Here is a 22,215-nt window from a genome sequence, read left to right as displayed (position 1 = left end):
TTGTCACCCCCTCAGAGATGGCACCTGGGGCACACCACCCCGAGCCCCTTCCTCCGCCACTGCCCTCCTTACTAGCAAACCGGCTTGCTGTCCACTCCCTTCCTCCCTTTCCAGCCCTGGGAGGAGCGCAGGGAGTGTTTGCAAGACACACACTGCAGCCGACACACTACTAATGTGTCAAGACACACAGTTTGGGAAGCTCTATTCTAGAGGACACCAGGTTGGCAAATTCGTATGTAGCACTGTGACTGCTTCCCTTCCTGAAACAGCTTCCAAGCAATCGCTGGAGAAATATGGGAGAATCCCTCGTGTGCAAAAACAGGCAGGTTCGTATAATTTCAGACATTACCAGACTCTGCACATTGTGAGCCTGCAGAGACACCCCCCATTGCCCCACCTCCCAGGAGTTGTTGGGGAAAGTAATTTTGTTTCTCAATAGCTGCCTGCCACCTGACACCATCGCAAAGTGTCTGTGACAGTTCACATTGCAAAGAAGAGACAGCTCCCTTAATCAGAACTGATGGCCAAATGAGGGAGCCATTACTTTAGATAATGACTGTGGGCATGTGTTTTTTTAGACCAGAGGTGAGACTTGCCTGGGCCAATACTCCTCTCAGGGGTGGTACCCAGATGCCTCTGGGTCTCCTTGGGGTCTCCTTCTGATCAGGTCAACCACACAACTCAGGGAAATTCCCACTTTTCGTGATCCAGAGTGCTTGCTGTGGTGTACACCTGAGTTTGCAGATCTGCTGTGTAAAAAAAAAAAAGAGGGGTTGCCCCTCTGCCATCTGCCAGTGAAGGGCAGCGGGTGTCAGCGCTGACAACAGCACTCCTCCAAGCAGAGAGGCCAAAGCAGCATTGCCACCATTACCACCATGAACATCACGAAAAACCCACTCAGCCAACCCAAGATATTTCATGGTGCTCTGCTTTATTAATGCTATGAAGAGAAGACTGGATGAGTTCATCTCTGTGTATTTTAATTTGGGCTTTTTCTCACAAGAGCGGTTGTTAATTTGGAATTAGTGGTTAACCCGAGAAAACAATGTCATTCAGATATAACGAATAGGGAATTGTAAAGTCATTTTACAGCTGAGAAACCACAGAGCCTAGGGCTTGCCAGTCAGAAGGTTGGCGGTTCAAATCCCCACGACGGGGTGAGCTCCCGTTGATGGGTCCCTGCTCCTGCCCACCTAGCAGTTCGAAAGTACCTCAAAGTGCAGGTAGATAAATAGGTACCGCTCCGGCGGGAAGGTAAATGGCGTTTCCGTGTGCTGCTCTGGTTTGCCAGAAGCGGGTTAGTCATGCTGGCCACATGACCCAGAAGCTGTCTGCGGACAAACACCGGCTCCCTCGGCCAGTAAAGCAAGATGAGTTCCGCAACCCCAGAGTCGTTCACGACTGGACCTAATGGTCAGGGGTCCCTTTATCTTTACAACTCAACTTATGTTGGCCAACTTGCAACAAACCAGCTGCAAAGTTTTCAGGGGAGCTCTTGCTGCATTGTTGTTTTGATCAAGCAAGCACAAGTAGATTCTGCAATTTTTACTTTTATTTATAATATTGCTTACAAATAAAGCTGAAACCGGCAGAAAGAATGGCGAAGCCTGGAGAACATTTCTTAAGTCAAGCATAAACAAAAATGTTCTAATCAAATTTGCTTTCTTATCTCTGATCCTCTTCTATTTATATTTATCATGGAGGGAGTATAAAAGCATAAGGCCTTAAATGCAGACAATTAACAAAGCGCTCCACTCCACCCCTCTCTCGACCTTACATGGCATAAAACTAGTGTGGATAAAAACAGAATGACTGATGGAGAACAGAAAGGGCCCCAAATAAACTTTGCACCTTCTGATAAAATCCCTCTCAGAGGCCCTACCTGTAACATCTAAGATTTGAGCTGTGTTGGTGCAGCACACTTTTGGAAAACAAAGAGTTGCAACAATGCGGTTCTTATTAAATGCATATAGTCTACAAAGGATGACCTTACTGCTGAATGACCCTAGGTGGCTGTCTGGAGCAACACATTTAAAGAAGGCAGCATTTCAAGGTACATCCCTTTCCCAGTGTGTGATAATATGTGAACTATATAGAATTCTCTGGCTGCGTAAATACCATACATTTACCATACCATACTGTAGCTTCCCTCTCATGGAACTACAATTCCCAGCATGCTTAACAAACTACAATTCCCAGGATTCATTGTGGGAAGTCTTGTGCTTTAAATGTACGGTGTGTGTACACAACCAATCTCTCTCTCTCTCTCTCCCCTTCATATAATTCTAAAATTTGCACTGTCCAAAGAAGTCAATTGGTCAACTTCAGAGGTGCCAGTTTGTGAGGGTGATGGGGGGCAACAATGTTGTGTGTGTGATGCCAGGATGTTGGGAGGAGCTGGGGGTGGAGCCAAGCATAGTGGCCGTGCGGCTTCAATGGCCACCGGCTCCTCCTTAGTCTCCTCTTGGCGCCACCACTGGCAGGTGGCTGCTTTGGCCCTCCTTCCCCTCCACACTTTTTTAACATTGGGGTGCCCAGCCCCTACTCCCCAAATATAGGAGTGCCCCAATAGGGCTCAGCCCCCAGGAACTGGCGCCCCCGATCAACATGAAGAACTTCTCTTATCAAATCCACTGCTGAAAGCCCTGGTCAGCTGCTTCAAATTCAGAGAAGACCACTCCAGCCACGGCCATCTGAACTAAATGGAGCACTTTATGTTCAGTGGTGTCCTCAGATGCTGAGAACAGACAAGGCTTACACCAGGGTTGGACAACCTGTGACCCTCCAGATGTTTCTGGACTAAACATTCCTGATCATTGGCCATACTGTACAATCTTTCAGACTCCCTGCCTAAAACCCCGGAGAGCTGCTGCCAGTCAGTGTGTAGACAATACTGACTTAGATTGGTCCAACTTCTGATGTATTTTCCTATAACCTATAGCATGGATAGGCAAACTAAGGCCTGGGGGCCGGATCCGGCCCAATTGCCTTCTAAATCCAGCCCGTGGACAGTCTGGAAATCAACTTGTTTTTGCATGAGTAGAATGTGTCCTTTTATTTAAAATGCATCTCTGGCTTATCTGTAGGGCCTGCCTGGTGTTTTTACATTACAGTGGTACCTCGGGTTACATATGCTTCAGGTTACATACACTTCAGGTTACAGACTCCGCTAACCTAGAAATATTACCTCGGGTTAAGAACTTTGCTTCAGGATGAGAACAGAAATCATGCGGCGGCAGCAGGAGGCCCCATTAGCTAAAGGAGTGCTTCAGGTTAAGAGCAGTTTCAGGTTAACAACAGACCTCCAGAATGAATTAAGTTCTTAACCCGAGATTGTGTGCTTTTATTTAAAATGCATCTCTGGGTTATTTGTGGGGCATAGGAATTCGTTCATCCCCCCCAAATATAATCTGGCCCCCCACAAGGTCTGAGGGACAGTGGACCGGCCCCCTGCTGAAAAAGTTTGCTGACCCCTGACCTATAGCATCCTCCTCTCTACTATAAGGCCAGCACTGAGGCGAAGCGCAGACAGGCAGTGCCTCCAGTGGTCTGGTTGTAAGAAAGGAGGCAGGTGGGACTGGCTGACGGCAGGCTCAGCTTGGTGGGGCCATGACTCATTTGCCCTAACAGACCAGTCTCCTCTGCTTTTTGGTGAATTTATAACCCCTCTTTGCTGTCTTCTGTGAGCTCAGCTTCACCCAGTGGGCGATACATAAATATATCTCCATCATGTGTTGCTCTGAGCCATCAGCCCAGCCAAGTAGCCTCTGGTGCTTTGTTCCCCACAGGAATCTGGAAGTTCAGCCTTGCCTATTGAACTTGACACGTGTGTGTGTGTGTGTGCGCGTTTGTGTGTGTGCGTGTTTACTCCCCGCTGTGTGGCGGCTTGTATGTTTCAAATCTGCTGGTTGTCAAACAAGTCTTGCTTTTAGATACTTGATTAATTGTTTCTTGTCTCCCTTTACAGATGCGGACCGATAACCTTTCAAAGTGGCTTGTGGTTTGGGGGGGGGGCAGAGAGAAATGGTACCTTTTTTTTTTTGCTTGCCAGAAGCTTCCCATTTTTTGGGTAAGACCAAGCACCATAACAAGAAGTCAAGCTGGGCGGTCTCCAATCTCTGTGCCTTCCCCCTGCCCTGTCCAGCAGGTAATCCACCTGGAAGAAAAATTGGCCAAAGTTATTATCTGGGTTTCTGATAAATGCTTCTGACCTTTGTTTTGTCAACCGATGGAAGTGGATGTGTGGAATTTGCAAGGCTCATTACCAGAGTCCCCCCCCTTCCCTCCACCCCTTTGCCTCAAGTGCAAAGCCCCACTGACATCAAAGCAACAGAATGTCTAATCCTGTTTTGAATCAGGGCTGGTGCATACAGAGAATGTTAAATAGGGAATCCACCAGCAGCAAAAAAAGGGGGGGTATCTTTAATTTCCTGAGTGAGCAAGGGAGGCAGAGAGAGAGAGAGATACTTACAGGAAGAAGGAAATGCCTTTCAGCACAGACCTGCGGACACCTGAATAGTAGAGAGAGAAAGCTGAACTGAGGAAAACAAAGGAGACAGAGGGCCACAGCTGATGGAGAGGTGAGTGAGGGCATTGCAAGCTGAATGACCCAGCACTAGAACCCGTTTGAGCTGCCCACTGGCTTTCTTCACTTATCGCTGATGGAGGGAGACAGGTAGTGATGGTGGTCCCTGAATATCGCTTCCCACCAAGCAGTTGCCTGGGGGGACGGGACCCGCTTCATAGAGCAGGGGTGAGAAACTTGTCACCATCCAGAGCTTCTAGGACACCCAAGTCCCCATTAGCCAGCACAGCCAATGGTCAGGGAACATGGGAGCTGGGACTCTCAACAGCACCATGTTGGCCATCTGTACCATCATTTTCCCTGATCAAACTTTGCAGATGGAAATCTTCCACAAACATTTCAGCAACTGTGGAAAGGTTCAGGGTTCCTTCCGCAGGCGAGTTCTTTGGTGCTTGGACAACTGCATGTTGGAAAGTTACAAAGAGGATCTTGCTGTCTCGGGGAGGAGTGAGGGAAACGCCACTGGTGTAAGAGACCTTCCATAGGATCCTGAAAGACCTACATTGGCTCCCAGTACGTTTCCGAGCACAATTCAAAGTGTTGGTGCTGACCTTTAAAGCCCTAAACGGCCTCGGCCCAGTATACCTGAAGGAACGCCTCCACCCCCATCGTTCAGCCCAGACACTGAGGTGCAGCTCCGAGGGCCTTCTGGCGGTTCCCTCATTGCGAGAAGCCAAGTTACAGGGAACCAGACAGAGGGCCTTCTCGGTAGTGGCACCCTCCCCTTGGAACGCCCTCCCACCAGATGTCAAAGAGATAAACAATTACCTGACATTCAGAAGACATCTTAAGGCAGCCCTGTTCAGGGAAGCTTTTAATGTTTGATGGATTACTGTATTTTAGAATTTTGTTGGAAGGCACCCAGAGTAGCTGGGGAAGCCCAGTCAGATGGGCGGGGTATAAATAAAAAATTATTATTATTATTATTATTATTATTATTATTATTCCATGGACATTTCCCAAATGGAGTTTTCTGCTCGGTCATTAAAGCAAGGGAAGGAGTTTGGAATCTTGTCTTTCCCCTATAGCAGCAGTTCCCAAAGTGGGTGGTACTGCCCACTGGGTGGGTGGGGGTTACCTAGGGGGCGCTAGGAAGCAAGGGGGCAGCAGGAGGACACTGGAGGTGTAAATGGCTATCAGACTTTGAAAAGCTGGATCAGGTTCATCAATTTTGTTGGAATAATTAAACTAAACGGGTTTAATTGGATTTTGAACAAGCATGCAATTAATTGTTACTGTTTTGAATTCTTTGTGTGCTGTTCTCTTCCCTAGTGGGTTGCAGAAACCGCTATTCTGAACAATGCTTTTTATAGGGTAAGGGGCACCGGGGATGAATTTATGAGGTGGTGACCCAGAACAGTTTGGGAATGACTGCTCTGTACAGTGGTACATCTGGTTAAGAACTTAATTCGTTCTGGAGGTCCGTTCTTAACCTGAAACTGTTCTTAACCTGAGGTACCACTTTAGCTAATGGGGCCTCCCGCTACCGCCGCGCCACGATTTCTGTTCTCATCCTGAAGCAAAGTTCTTAATCCGAGGTACTATTTCTGGGTTAGTGGAGTCTGTAACCTGAAGCGTCCGTAACCCGAGGTACCACTGTAGTTTCTGCTGCTTGGGATCTCCGCTGACTCTTACATCAACCCCAGCCAATGACCAGGGATGATGGAGGACTGTAGCTTCACAACATTTGGAGAGCCTAAGGTTCCGCACACCTGCCTCACAGAGACAAGAATTAAGTTGACCAACCACCAAGAAGCAGGGCGCTGAAAAGTGAGGCTTTCTCATTAACAGTCGACAATCAAAGGCTGGAGTTGCATTGCAGAGTAGCGCAGGGTGTGCGTAGCCATTGGAGCTGACCAGCTCAGTGATCACACAGACCTTCAGCCTTTCTGAACAGTTCCTGCTTGCAGCAGCAAATTTACTGTACTCCCAGAGCATCTTGCAGCAGGCAGAGAGAGAAGGAGGTTGGGTGAAGGGGCCACTAGGGTAGGATCCACTTTTGCATGTCTTCTTCTTGCAGCTTCTTAAAGGGTCCTGCACTATCTACTAATTGGGAGCTGCTTCCTCTTGATGGTGACCCCAGATCTACTACTTGAGGTGGGACTGCTCAGTCTAATGGCACGGAATGGAGGCTGCAACGTAGCATAGCCACTGCCTGTTCCTCTGCGGCTTAAATGTCTCAGATGCCCAACGTCATATTGTTTGATGGCTTTAAAACACTTTTTAAAAACACTCAGCAAGTGCAAGTGCTTACAGAACAGATGCATGAATAGCATGTCCAACCTACCTCACAGGGTTGTTGTAAGGCTAAAACACCCTTTGGTGGGCGACTATGGAAGGGAAACTAATTGAAGAAACAACCAGCTTCGTGAATTCCTGAATAACTTAGCAATTCTTAGCAGGTTTCCCCTTGGCTCCTGCAAATTTCTGCCTGTTTTCTTTAGTCTGTGATAGCTGAGCGGTGAGGATGATAAACAGTAAATGAGCTAGACAATGGCACTCCTCAGGTAGCTAGATAAATCCTTAAGAAACCAAATCCTTTGGGGACATACAGAGTCTCTTCTATTCAGTGCAATAACTTTGAAGTTCCGAGACACACAAATGGAATCTAATAATGTTTTATGGAGCAGTGATGTTCTGGAATATGCGGCATGCTCCGAGAATTAGAGACATCTGGCTCCCAGCATGGGTACTTTCAGCAGTGGATAGCTTTTCACTCATTCAGCGGGATTCCTCTTTGCCTGGCTGGCCACCACATCTGTATTGGAAAAACAAATATTAGAATTCAGCAATCTGCACAGATGCTATCAAATTGCACAGCACCAAACCTGGTTATGTAACAGGAGGTGGCAACATAAGCATGATCCTAGTAATTATTTTCTTTTTTAACACAACCATGTGTCTAGCCCTCACATTAGTGGATGTAAGAACTAGCAAGCAGCAAGGACCTGGATGGTTAAGTCCAGTCAAAGGTGACTATGGGGTTGTGGCGCTCATCTGGCTTTCAGACCAAGGGAGCTGGTGTTTGTCCACAGACAAATGGGTCATGTGGCCAGCAAGACTAAACCACTTCTGGCTCAAGAGAACACCGTGAGGGAAGCCAGAGCACATGGAAACACCATTTACCTTCCTGCCGCAGCTGTACCTATTTATCTACTTGCACTGGTGTGCTTTTGAACTGCTAGGTTGGCAGAAGCTAGGACAGAGCAACGGGAGCTCACCCCATCACAGGGATTTGAACCACTGACCTTCTGACTGGCAAGTCCAAGAGGCTCAGTGGTTTGGACCACTGGTTTAGAAGGGGTTTGAGTCAGGGAGGGAAGACCTCTGTCTGTATCTTTCCCTCAGACCTCCAGGCTCTTTTTTCCCTCTGTATATCCACAATGCTCTCATTTTTCTACCCCCTCCACCAGTCTTGTCCCTGCAACCCCTAATAGCGATTTAAACTCTGTTGTTGTTTTTTAATCCAAATTATTACAGACAAATTGGTAGATTTATGACAATGCTTTTTGCAAGTTGTCTGTTCTTTACCAGGTGTCAGGACAGCCAGAGGAGCCAAATCCCACAAAGATGGATGGAAATCCTCTTTTGTGATGTGATAAGTCAGTGGAAGCAATTTATAAAGCTGATTTTTTCTTTTCCAGGAGTAGCTTCATGCTCCATGGAGTTATTGCTACCATTCCATTTGGTTAATCTGAGTAAGTAAGTGTGAAAGGAAGCAGCTGTTTCCTGCCTTCTACAGGCCTGCTGTGACATGCACATCTGCATACCTGGATTCAAGCAAAGTTGCCACCAGAACCCAAGGGGGGAAGTTGCTGTCCATTCTCTATGGATCTAGCTCAGCCTTCCACAACCTGACAGGGGCTGATAGCAGCTAGAGTTCAAAACATCAGAAAGGTGCCAAGTTGGGGGTGGCTAATTGAGCTGATGTCTCTTGTGTATAGAATCAGCTATCTCGACACTCAGTATCTAGATAGCAGATAAGTTACCCATGCAAATTATGCAGAAGTATGATCTGCTAAGGGACACAGGTGGTGCTGTGGGTTAAACCACAGAACCTAGGACTTGCCGATCAGAAGGTCGGCAGTTTGAATCCCCGTGACGGGGTGAGCTCCTGTTGCTGGGTCCCCGCTCTTGCCAACCTAGCAGTTCGAAAGCACGTCAAAGTTCAAGTAGATAAATAGGTACCGCTCCGGAGGGAAGGTAAGCGGTGTTTCTGTGCACTGCTCTGGTTCGACAGAAGCGGCTTAGTCATGCTGGCCACATGACTCGGAAGCTGTACGCCGGCTCCCTCGGCCAATAAAGCGAGATGAGCGCCGCAACCCCAGAGTCGGTCACGACTGGACCTAATGGTCAGGAATCCCTTTACCTTTACCTATGATCTGCTAAAGATAGATATATACATGCACGCACGCACATACACACATATTCAATCAATTTATTGTGTATAGCTAAAGGCCTTTACAATTTACAGCAGGGGATAAGAACAAGGCTGAAATCACACAACATGACCTATAAAAGTTAAAACATTAAAAAATACAGCATGAGGTTTTAAAATTAGAAAGCCTTAGCATATCTGGAACGGAGCTTCTTAGCTTCCAGAGCAATTGTTTTTTTAAAAAACACACACACACACACACACAAAAGATTACAATCGGGGTGGGATTTCTTTTATATGATTATTAATAAGAGAATACACAACACAGTTATTCCAGAGGAAATGTTCTCTGTGGCTCGAATCCTTGCCTCGTCACCAGGTTTTTCATCTTTCTAAATTGTGCTCGAAGTGTCTGTTCTGATACTACCAAAATTAACCTGACATGGGGTATCACTTTGTCTGTTTTGCATTCCTTGTGGCTCTTTACAAGTGGCTACACACACCCATTAGAAGATGCGTGGAAATGTCATGCAGAAGCAGGGGTGGAATGACTGTCTTTGGAAGCATAAACGGCTTGTTGGAAAGGGCCATGGCTCGGTGGGTAGAGTATTTCCTTTGTGTGTAGAAGGTCCAAAGTTCAATGCCCAGCATCACAAAGTAGGGCTGGGAGAAACTCCCTGTCTGAAATCCTGACAGTCAGTGTAGACAACATTGAGGCAGATGGACCATTGGTGGGACTGGGTACAAGGCAGCTTCCTGGGTCCTTCTTGTCCCCTGTAACGCTCACCCATTTCTGAATGTGACATATGAGATTTCTATCTACTTTCGCAAAAGCATGGATCACAACCCAAGGGGAAATTCTCCTGCTGAAGCCTGGTTGAAACGAGCAGAAGCTGTGCAAAAGCACAATCATTTTTATGGGTTTAGCTGTGCTCAATTGTGCCCTGTAGTGTTCAAATGTCAATATTCTCTGGGCATAAGCCCCACTCAGTGCTGTGAGACTTCCTTCCGAGCAAACATGCATAAAATTACACAGCAAGTGGGTTTTGTTTTGTTTATTGCCTTTTAGTTTATTCTGAGTCATCGGAATAAAATATAACCTGCTGGACCTAAAGTCTGTGTTAAAATCTGTGGACCTGTATAAGCTATGCAAAGCTGCACAGAAGTACATATTTGTCTTATATTATCCAATACAGAGCTGGTGTAAAAAGGAAAAAGGTAAGAGCCCCCTGGAGTTAAGTCCACTCAAGGCGACTATGGGGTGCTGGTGTAGCATAATGGCAAAGAGACTGACCTATGAATCAGGGAAGTCCCCAGTTTGAATCGCACCTCGACCATGAGGTCACTAGCTGGCCATAAGCCACCAACAGTTTCTCAGCCTCTGCTGTTTCCAGTAGGGGGGCAATCTCCTCTTACCATATAAGGCTGTTGTAAGGATTACATGGTCATTTATGTGAAGTGCTTTGAGCATTCTGAAGTTCTGTGTTCTAAGAAGTATTATGCACGCTACGAGAGATGTGGGTGGTGCTATGGTCTAAACCACTGAGCCTCTTGCCAATCAGAAGGTCGGTGGTTCGAATCCCCGCAATGGGGTGAGCTCCTGTTGCTCTGCCCCAGCTTCTGCCAACATAGTAGTTTAATAGCACACCAGTGCAAGTAGATAAATAGGTACCACTGCAGCAGGAAGGTCAATGGCATTTCTGTGCGCTCTCGCTTCCTTCACTTTGTTCCGTTGCACCAGAAGTGGTTTAGTCATGCTGGCCACATGACCCAGAAAGCTGTCTGTGGACAAACGCTGGCTCCCTTGGCCTGAAAGTGAGATGAGCGCTGCACCCCATAGTTGCCTTTGACTGGACTTAACTATCCTTTACCATATATATATGCTACTAGCAAAGATATATACAGGGAAGTGGAAACCCTTCCCACTTTCTCCCTTGGTTTGCCGACAGGCTTAGGGGGAATAAAGCTGGACTGACCTATACCTGTCCTGTTAACATAGTTTTGAAATTTAGAAATCAGCACCTGAAGCTTTTCATAGCAAGGAGCTAAACATTTTCAGCTGCTAATTGATGCAGATCAACGAACGGCTGTTAAAAGGGGCTGCTTCAAAAGTTGCCAACCTGGCTTTTGTTTAAGGTCTTCCTGTTCTGCATTACCTTTCTTATGATGTAATATCCAGATAATATTTTTTGGTTACAGAAAAATAAACAGACCTGTTGCAAAGCAGAGCTGTCAACTTTACACACACAAACCCCCATTGGCTTTCCCCAGACATTTCCTACACGTTTTTACACTTACGTTCACAACAATCAGAGCTAGAAACCTGGTAATTTTTAAAAAATAGCATTATCTGGAAGTGAACCCTTGTGACATTCCTGTGGGAATGGAATCAACTTTCCAATACAGCAACATCAAACAGCTGCTAGTCCTTAGTAGGGTTGCCAACTTTTGAGTCACCCCTTTCCCTGCAACTGCAGTTTGATCTGAAGCAATTAGCAGGTGATCGTATTTACCGTAACTCAACGCTATTTAAAGTTCCACCTACTGATTGGGACACGGGTGGCACTGTGGATTAAACCACAGAGCCTAGGACTTGCCGATCAGAAGGTCGGTGGTTCGAATCCCCCCGATGGAGTGAGCTCCCATTGCTTGGTCCCTGCTCCTGCCAACCTAGCAGTTCGAAAGCACGTCAAAGTGCAAGTAGACAAATAGGTACCGCTCCAGCGGGAAGGTAAACGGCGTTCAGAAGCATCTTAGTCATACTGGCCACATGACCCGGAAGCTGTACACCGGCTCCCTCGGCCAGTAAAGCGAGATGAGCGCCACAACCCCAGAGTCGGTCATGACTGGACCTAATGGTCAGGGGTCCCTTTACCTTTTCACTGATTTATATGGATTAGCCCCTTCTATGTGGCAGATGAGAAAGGTGGTTGGATGCAAAAGAGGACAGTAGTATAGAAGACTGAATTTTAGAGAAATTTTGAAGCCCGCAAGAGCCCCTGCTCTCTTTTTGCCTGCCCTAAATGAGCATGTTTGCTTTGGGTTTTGGGAGGTTTTACAAATGTACAATTGTGTTGTCATAAAATAAAGTACTTTTGGGATACTGGGGATAACTTTTCCAAGTTCATTCAGTATGGATGATATTGATATGGTATTGAGCCCCCTTGCTTGGGTGGAAGCCAGCCCCGCTGTAGTTGCCAGACAATGCAAGAATACATAGTTCCTTACTCAGACATATTCTGGTGTTTAGGGACATAGCAATTTGGAAAACCTATAGAAAACCCATGCTTAAGGATTGTCTTCCGTTCCTCCTCTGAATAAGATCAGTGGCTTTTCGTTTTCCCAAACTTTACAAAGATGCCATTTTACGACTTTTAGAGAGACGACTTGTTTTGCTACATTTAGAATTTTTAAACGGGTGTTTTGAAATGGATACAACCAGTTTCCTAAATGGGTTCCTGTCATAGGGAATATTGGATGTGTGTGGAAATTTGGCAGTTTTAGAAATCTGCTTGCTAAAATTATATGCCTAGAGCTTGCTAGGCAGTTTTGGAAATCTGCTTGCTAAAATTATTTGGCAGTTTTAGAAATCTGCTTGCTAAAATTATATCCCTAAACGGCCTCGGTCCAGTATATCTGAAGGAGCGTCTCCGCCCCCATCGTTCTACCCGGACACTGAGGTCCAGCGCTGAGGGCCTCCTGGCGGTTCCCTCACTGCGAGAAGCCAAGTTACAGGGAACCAGGCAGAGGGCCTTCTCGGTAGTGGCGCCCTCCCTGTGGAACGCCCTCCCACCAGATGTCAAAGAGAACAACAACTACCAGACTTTTAGAAGACATCTGAAGGCAGCCCTGTTTAGGGAAGCTTTTAATGTTTGATGTATCACAGTATTTTAATATTCTTTTGGAAGCTGCCGAGAGTAGCTGGGGAAGCCCAGCCAGATGGGCGGGGTATAAATAAATTATTATTATTATTATTACTAGAGCCAGCATAAATTATTTTTATTTTAATGTTTTCTGTGGAGAAATATTGTTTTGGTTTGTTATGATGGTATGTGCCTTGTGTTTTAATATTGCAAACCATCCTGATCTTCAGATGAAGGGCAGAATGAATGAATGAATGAATGAATGAATGAATGAAATAACACAAGAAAGAAAGGTTCTCTGCATATACTATCTGCTCACTCAGGTTTGTAGTATAAAATTTTGGTTTGTAATTATATACGTGCAACAAACACTCATATGAATTCTGGGTTCTTCATTAAGGTCAGTGAAGCTACATCACTCTCTGGCTGAATCCCTCTCTCTCCCCCTTATCTCTGCGGCCTTGCTCCTCGCTTCCATTCATTTCCATGGTATAAGCAGTCCTCTTGTGTTATCTTAAACCGAGAAGTTTGCAGAGCAGGGCTGGGAAAAGGATCAGCGTTTATAGCCAGCTTCTGTAATCTGTCAATTTGCTGAGTGGTGCTTCTGGTTATAGTCATAAGGAAGCGTGTTTTATTTCAGTGGAAATATACTTCCTTGTCCCTTTCTCTAGGGTGCAGGATATGTCTTCCTGTGTCACAGCAGCATTCATTACAGGGGCTGAGGGGACAGGAGAGGAGAAGGAACCATGTCAGGATTTTGGCAACATTTCACAGGTATGGTTACCAACTTTCCTTCTTCCTTTTGTACTGGCTTTTCTAAATGAAGCAAATTTTAAAATCCTGCTCTTCAGCCCCAAAAGCCTCCCAGAGTGGCTTACAAATCACAAAAAATTCCCTGCACTCAGGCCTATGACAGCATGAAAAGAAAACTGGACTGGGAGGGGAGAGGAAAATAGCAAACTCAAGTTCAAGTTAAGGATAGGTCTGATATGTTCTGTCATTTTGGTTTAGGCAGTGGCTTCAAATTAATGTTGTTACCACCACTGGTCACAGAATAAATCCTACTATTGCTACTGCTTTTTACAGAATATACATCTTTTTCCTGGCATGGAAGATAACATTGCAAGAAAACTCTTGTTTTCGTGTGCCAGGCAGCACTTTGAAAGGCAACGGAGAAAAGCTAGTAGGAGAAAAGTTGGCAACCCTATCCTTGGGTGGGAAGACGGAGGTTAACTCAGGCAAGCTGCACACAGTGAGCCACAGTTCTCTATAAAACAGAGATCAGAGATACCATGCAAGAGAGTGGAAACCAGAGAGTGCTTAGGCAGATGGGATTATTTTTTTTAAAAATCATTCTCAATTGGGATAGAAATCTAAACAAGTAAAATAATGGGATTGCAGGGCAAATAAGGGACTCACAGGTCCCCAAATGACCGCAGATAAGGCAATGGAGGACAACAGCAGTTACTAAGGTAGCCCAAACTACTGTTGGGCATATTTCGAGGGAAGGTAGTTCAGAGACAGACAGAGGCCACCCACTTCCAGACAACCTATCTATTGGTCATCCATCCTGATTTATCTGCATGGAGATTAGACAATGTAGGCTATTTATTGAGCATTTCTTCTGCTGTGTTTGCATGGAGGCTAGACAGCGTTGCATCAAAGCAATGCACCTCCCAGCGCATTTTCCCAGCTCTTCTCACACACAAACACCGAAAAAGCATCCCAAAATGGCAGTGCTGATATTCACCTCTAGATGGCAAAAGTGGCTCACCGAGATAACATCTCACTTTATAGCTTCTTCACGGGAGCCCACTCTGCACAGGACTGTTTTCTCCTATAGAAATATAAGGGTGGGACGGAACCATTACGTTGTCATATCTAAAAACTGCATGAGGGGGTACAGTTCCTTAACTAGGAGCTAAGCTATTACATCCTATTTACAAAGGAGCCTCGATTTCAAAGGTGATTAGCTAGATTTGTGGATATTAATCATCTTTGAGATTGAGGCTTTCCTGTAAATAGGAGCTGCAGGTGCACCATCTGTCAGCAAAAGAAGTCCTGCAAAAAAAGCAAGAGTGGAGCCTGTGGGTGTAATCTCACCCTGTACTTTTTCACATTACCACCTTTCTCTCATGATCAGCTGTGCCACATGAGACAATATTTTCATATTTTAGTTTCTCAGCGAGCCGGGGTTTTTAGCATAGTAGCATCAGTTATTTAGAACATGGTTCTTATTGAAATCAGAAAGGCACCTACAATTACTGCTTGCCGACAATGTTTTTGGTCCTGCCAAGTGTTTTTAGATAATTGAATTGATTTGTTGTTGGTCATCTGTTCGGTATTTTATGATCTTTTAATTATTGTTTATTGGATAACAGTTTATAGGAATTCTTGGGTGGAATTCAGTGTTGCGTTATGGCGATCGGTCCATGAGAGCAAGCAGTTCTGCTTGCCAGATGGAATTATCTCCCCCTTTTCTTTGCCACCTGAGGCAGCCACACTACTCGACCCAATGAAATGGCCACTCAAAGAGGATGGACGAGGAGACAGGTGCCACCTTTGGGCAAGGGCCTGGCAATCCTATAGATAATTTGTACAGTTTTGATCATAATCCAAGATGACGTTCTACATACTCGGAGCCGGCCCTAACATTCGGCAAAGTGAGGCCACTGCTTCCAGAAGTCCCTCTAGCCTTCAAATCCGCCTTCCTCCAGAATTTTTCCAACAGAGCTCTTCTGCGTTCATGATCGAGAATGTGCATAGGAGCAGTCAGAGGTATTTACACATAAATATCTGTGACTTCACACGTCTGTTGGGGTATACAGAATATCACCTGAGCAAGGACTCAGAGACCATTTCATCAGAACTGAACAAACAAGAGAATGGCAATGCCAGTCCTGGCTTTCTGGCACATGTCCCTATATAATATGCTGCATGCATGTATACGTTCTATTTATATACACAGTGTGCGCATGCCGGAGCTCCTCGATGTTGGAACTGGGTTGGGCATGTTGTGTCTTTGAGAATCTTTCTACAGAAACATGTAAATACATTAAACCCAACCACTCACGTTTTGTGACAAAATAATTCTCACTGGCATCTCCCCCCCCCCTTGTACTAAGGGGAATCACCTGGTGAACTGTTGCCTTTGTTCTAACCAGTGTTGAATTGCTGCTGTTCCCTGCTGGAAACTGCTTGATCCACCCATGACTTTCCCAGAATCCATTTGAGGGCCCGGAGCCACTGTTCAGGAATCACGCTGCTCCACGGAACATGACTAACGCTTTCAGGAAAGGATTTCATCCTCTGCACGTATTGTTAAAACCGTAACAATTAAAACAAAGGGGTGGGGGGAAATTACACCAGCAACCCCCAAGCGAACAAGACATGCTAAGAATACAAGCTAAGAGTATGGCAACATCTCTTGCTGTTCCCGATGGTAAATCTGTTTGTGCTACATGTCCTAATTCTCAGGCGCTAAGGGCAGAAGTTCACATTGCACAGCAAATGACATTGACACATAATGATAATGCAGGAATATGGGGAATTGCTAACTAAACATCCTCACAGCTTTCCCTCCCTGCCTCCCCCCCCCCGCCCCACAATTTGTTCTTGTTTTCGTCCCAGCTGGGCTAATGTCTGGCTTGAGGGTAAACATCAGTGAGAAATGGTCTTCAGACTCACACTCTGCCCAATGATGCTAAAAGATTATGCCCTGGAATACTTCATGATTGAAGTATTCTGCATACAACTACTTTCAGGATTATAATTTTGACTAGGTCCAGCTCTAGGTTTTAAGGGGCTTTCCGACACTGGCGGGCCCTGGCAGGTTTTTGAGGCAGAGGTAGCAGCAGCAACGGCACTCTGATCAGCACCAGGTTTGGGAACCATCCGTTTAATTTCTCACAATGCCCTCAACTTAGGGTTGTGGGGCATTGTGGAAAACTAAAATGGCAGCTTCCAAGGTGGGCCCTGACAGATGCCTAAGGGCACTGTGTGCTGACACTGGGCCTGATTTCAACAGTCGTAGTTCACGTTGGAAAACTGCAAGTTGCAAGCCATGTTCCTTTACAAACCAGGCCAGCTATCAAGGTCCCATTTGAGATGTCCTGATTTTAATATATGGGTGGCCTTGATTTTGGGTGTATTAAGTTCCTGCACCTCTCTTCGAACTGGGCTTATCAGCTCCTCAGGGAGTTGAGAAGCTTAATTAAGATCCTTAAAAGGACAAAGGATGCCACATAAATTCAAAGAATCGTTATAAATGTCAGTGCACTTCACAAGCTCTGGCAAAGTCAGATAATGAATAACAAGACCTTTAACTTTGTGATGTTTCCAAGCGTGTCTACTTATAGATACAGTCTCTTCAAAATAGCAGCCATAAAATGCTGCCATTTATAATCAAATCCGCATAATAATCTCTTTATTAAGAACTGGAAAATATAGGGTGTGTCTTAGAAGCAGCGTTTATACTCCTCTCTCACCCGGCCATCCCCCCACCCCCGTATGATTTAGATTGCTCAATAAACCCCAGTTTAGCATCATTTCTCAACACACTGTCATAGGGACTGATTTGCTTCCCACCATGATAGAAGCCAGTAGAAAGTGTGGCAGGGGCGGGTTGACATTTATCATGACTGGTCCTTCTGAAATAAAATCCAGCCACGTGTGTCGTTTATTTAGCTGTTGATAATCTGCAAAACAAAACACCTTCTGAGACACTTAAAGGAAGAAGCTATAACTGAGGGATGGGGAACACATGGAAGTCTCATTTTCAAAACTTACTCCTCCTTCCAGATGGCCTGGGAAGAATTCTGCATGAGACCCTGGAGAGATGCAACCAATCAGGGCTGACAATACTGACCCAAATAGACCACATTTCTGTATTTTGTAGATGGCAGAGCCTTATAATGGGCACACCTTCAATCAATACACTATTGTTAAGAGTCATCTTTTAGCAACTATTGGTGCAATCCACACATTTATTAGAGTGGCTTGCTTGCATACAGAAGAATGCCTATTCAGAAGCAAACCACACAGAAACCAGGGTAGTTTATTTCCATTGGAATATAGGGAGCTGTGTTTTATGCAGTTAGCCAAGCCACTGACCCTTCAAGCTCAGCACTGTCTACATACCAACTGGAAGAGGTCTCCAAGTTTCAGACCAAGATCTCCCCCAACTCTACCTGGAGATGTTGAGGATTCAACCAGGACCTTCTGCATGCAAAGCAGATGTGCTGCCCCTGAGCTATGGCACCTCCAGGTAAACTTGGTTAGGACTGGGCTGCATCTGTGTAGCCCACCAACTTGGCCTGTGTGCAAGAAACGTTTGCACTCTGCGCGTTATGGACATGGGAAGCTGCTGTGTACGGAGTCATACCATTGGCCTGTTTAATTCAATACTGTCTACACCAGGAATGCAGAACCCATAGCCCTCCTGATGTTCTTGGACTCCAACTCCCATTAGCCCCAACTACTATAGTCAATGGTCAGGGATGATAGAAAGGACATAGCTGGAGAAGGTAGCTCAGTGGTAGAGCATCTGTTCTGCATGCAAGTTCAACCACCACCAGATAGATTCCTTGCCTATAATCCTGGAGAGCCACTGCCAATCAATGTATACAGCACTGAGCTAAATGAACCAATGATCTGACTTGCTATAAGACAGCTTCTTACATTCCTGTGGAGGGCCAGAGGCTCTCCATTCCTTACCTACGTTGACTGGTAGCAGCTCTGCAGGGTTTAAGGTAGGAGCCATACCCAGCCCTACCTGGGATGCCAGGGACTGAACTACGACCTGGAACTATATTTTGCATGCAAAGCATTCACTGTTCCACGGCGTCACAGCGTATTCTCGCCGGCCAGAGGTTCTGCACATGCAATGTGGAGTGCTGCCACCAAACGACAGGACAGGATCTCAGGGCAGTGACTAGGTGGACCAAACCAACAGTCCTTCCATATATGGAAAAGTAATTCATCTTCATGTGCCACCACTGCCTTTGAAATGCACTTGATGTGGTCGCAGAAGTCATTAACAAGGTACTCTCTAGTACCCACCCCTACCCTGCTCACCTCCAGTGCAAATAATTCCTTAGGGGTTAAGATGATTGCTGTTGCTCATAGCAAACAAACAAATCTCTTGCATGGTCTTGGAATGAGGTAAGTCCTTTACAGATAACCAGAAGCCACTCAGAAGAGGCATTCCTCAAAGGCAGAAAAACATTCCGACTTGGAAAAATCATGATAGCTGCACTTTCCCTATCAGGCAAGCAGTGAACATTTACCTTTAATGAAAGCATTTAATCTGTTTGAAATGTCAAAGAAAAACGTATTCCCGCAAGAAGCCCAAAGGGAGATAAGCCTGTTATTGTAGAGGGTTGAGGGGCTGAAATCTTTGATCAAGGGGGCAACGTAATGTCAAAGATACTGGGACAAAGAGCCATATTGTGAACACAGAGAACTATGAGAAGCCTTCCCCAAACTGACGGTTTCAGCCGGGCAGCTATGACCTTTTCTAAGTTACTTCGCTGTTCCATTATCCCCTCCCTTGATTGTACATGAGAGCCAGTGTGGTGTAGTGGTTAAAAGCGGTAGTCTCGTAATCTGGGGAACCGGGTTCGCGTCTCTGCTCCTCCACATGCAGCTGCTGGGTGACCTTGGGCCAGTCACACTTCTTTGAAGTCTCTCAGCCCCACTCACCTCAGTGTTTGTTGTGGGGGAGGAAGGGAAAGGAGAATGTTAGCCGCTTTGAGACTCCTGAAGGGGAGTGAAAGGCGGGATATCAAATCCAAACTCTTCTCTTCTTCTACATTTCCCGGTCATTCAGCATTCTGTGCACGCTGAACATGCCCAGTCCTCACTGGGCAGTTTTGGGATCCCCAATATCTCTACCCCCCAATTTATTTGTATTTTTACACCCCCTGCAAGCCTACCTGCTGATTCCTTTTCCTCGTACGTGGATAGGGCTACAGAAGGATCCACATTAGGATAATGAGTTCATTCTTAGTGTAGAGTTAAACCCCGGTTGTCAAATATAATCCATTCCGGAAGACCGTTCGACTTCCAAAACGTTCAGCAACTGAGGTGCAGCTTCTGATTGGTTGCAAAAGCTTCTTGCACTCAAGTAGAAGCCAAGTCGGACATTTGGGTTCTGAAAAATGTTTGAAAACTGGAGCATTTACTTTCAGGTTTTCAGTGTTCAGGAGCTGAAACGTACGATAACGGAGGCGTTCAGGAACCAACGTTTGACAGTATAGGTTGAGCTCTTCCCTCCAACCACCACACCTTCCCCAGAACTCCAGGAGGTCTTGACCCTCCTCAATGTGCAAATAAAAGTGTACTGTTCAAAAATTATTTATTTATTGTAGCTATGTTCAGCTTGTCCTTTGAAGAACCCAGAGTGGCCTACAGGGAAGAGAAGCATAAGATGGGTCTTGTCTTCACCACCCATTTTTTATCCTCACAAGAAAGTTAGGCTCAAAGGTACCTAGTGAGCTTCATGACTAAGCAACCTTGTTCCTTCCCAGTCATAGCCCAGCACTTAAACTACCGCACAGACATATAATTTTGATAGTCTACACACGAGCATGACAACCAGGGTCTTCAAGGTACTTTTAATGCTGCATCTGAAATGCCTTTAAAGGAGAAGGAAGGAACTATCCAAAATACGAAATAACAATCCTTCTTATTCACTTGTATATGCAAATACACCCCCCCCTCATAATGTGCTCTAATTACTTATCACAGGTGATAATTGTGAAATAACCAGCCTCATATAATCCACATGATTAAGTCTAATTAAGACCCAAAAGAATCCCCGCGAGGAGGTGAGCTCCCATTGCTCGGTCCCAGCTCCTGCCAACCTAGCAGTTCGAAAGCACATCAAAATGCAAAGAGCGTTTCCATGCTTGCCACATGACCCGGAAGCTGCCTGCGGACAAATGCCGGCTCCCTCGGCCAGTAAAGCGAGATGAACGCCACGATCCCAGAGTCATTCATGACTGGACTTAACGGTCAGGGGTCCCTTTACCTTTAAGTTGTCCTGCCAGGCTTAGCTTAGGTCACTTCCCCTCACTTTGGGAAGAAGAAGGTAAACAAGACTATTGTCCTTCTCTAGTCTACCTGAGAAACTGAATGCTGTATGGAAAAGCACATGAATCTGACCTTTAGGGACTTTTTAACTTACCAGATATGTGGTCTTTTTCTATGCCAGAGAAAGAAGGCAAGTTTGGAAGAAACTTGGAAGGGCATATTCTAAAAGTCCAACAGCCTATATTCCCACGCTTTACTTTGCTGCGTATTTTGTGATTTTAAATTCTTGCTGGGGTTCTTTCACCAAAGAGTACTTGTCCCAAACTTGGCATCCAGGAATTTTCCTTTCAGTACCTGTTTTCCATTACACATAATACCACAGTTTGAAGATACGTCCTATGGAAATGACTAATTTGCACTTTCAAACACGATGCATGTATTAAATATATAAACTAATCCACCTGCCCCACACAAGGTGCTTAAGAACATCAACAATAAGGCCCTAATAAAAACAACCAAATGCTTGATTTATTTATTACACTTATATACCACGTTTATTTTCCAAGGAGCTCGAGGAGGTGTGTGTACATGGTTCTTCTCCCCATTTCATCCACACAACAACCCTGTGGGGTAGGTTAGGCTCAGAGATGGTGACCGGTCCAAGTGAGCTTCATGGCTGAGTGAGGATTCACACCCTGGTCTCCCAAGTCCTAGTACAACACTCCAACCATTACCCCACGCTGCTTAACAATATCACTAAATCAATGAACATCCAGATTAAACCTGGCATAGAAATAAAGACTAAATAATACCAGACCAATACTCAAGACATAGGCTAGCGGGGCGTGGGGGGGAGAGGGAGTGGGAATATGAGGCGCCCTTAATGGATACCTGTAAGTCAGACCTCTCTGCCCTTCCTTTTCCACATAGTTTGGCAAGGGTTGCGCCGCTTCCTCTTGCCAAGTAACTCTCATTAAATCCACTTGAGACTCCAGTGAACCCTGCAGGCTCTCACTTAAAAAGGAGGCGGGGGGGGGAGAAAGCGAAAGGCGGGGAAGAGATGGCGCTCAGCAGCTCCTCCGCTCCAGACACGGAGCCCGTCCTACCTGTGCGCACATGTTCCTAACCGCGCCAAGGGCTCAGGTAACACGCTTCACAACACACACACACCCTCCCATCGGGTTAACCCCTGAATCCACCCCTCCTCTGCTTGCTTTGAGTGGCAGCAGGCAACTCTCTGGCCCTGCCCAGCAAGCCTAGCCGTCCGCCACCCCCCCTTTTCTCGCTTTTTTTTCCCAATCAGGAGGGAAGAACAGGAGTCTGGGAGGGATTTCCTGCGGAGAGAAAGAGTGATC

At 45.8% G+C, this 22,215-nt stretch overlaps 1 long non-coding RNA gene across 1 annotated transcript; it reads right to left on the bottom strand.

The window, feature by feature from the left end:
* Positions 1–6,258: 6,258 nt before the first annotated feature.
* Positions 6,259–22,107, bottom strand: LOC128407485 (uncharacterized). The gene is made up of 3 exons (XR_008328815.1): positions 21,967–22,107; positions 14,577–14,663; positions 6,259–7,343 (listed from the first exon to the last, which is right to left on the bottom strand). It is a non-coding gene; the product is annotated as an uncharacterized LOC128407485 (long non-coding RNA).
* Positions 22,108–22,215: the final 108 nt, after the last annotated feature.

This window comes from Podarcis raffonei, chromosome 2 (genome assembly GCF_027172205.1).
Source record: "Podarcis raffonei isolate rPodRaf1 chromosome 2, rPodRaf1.pri, whole genome shotgun sequence".
Taxonomy (NCBI): domain Eukaryota; kingdom Metazoa; phylum Chordata; class Lepidosauria; order Squamata; family Lacertidae; genus Podarcis; species Podarcis raffonei.
Note: the sequence above shows the minus strand (reverse complement) of the source record. Positions and strands in the feature narration are given on the sequence as shown.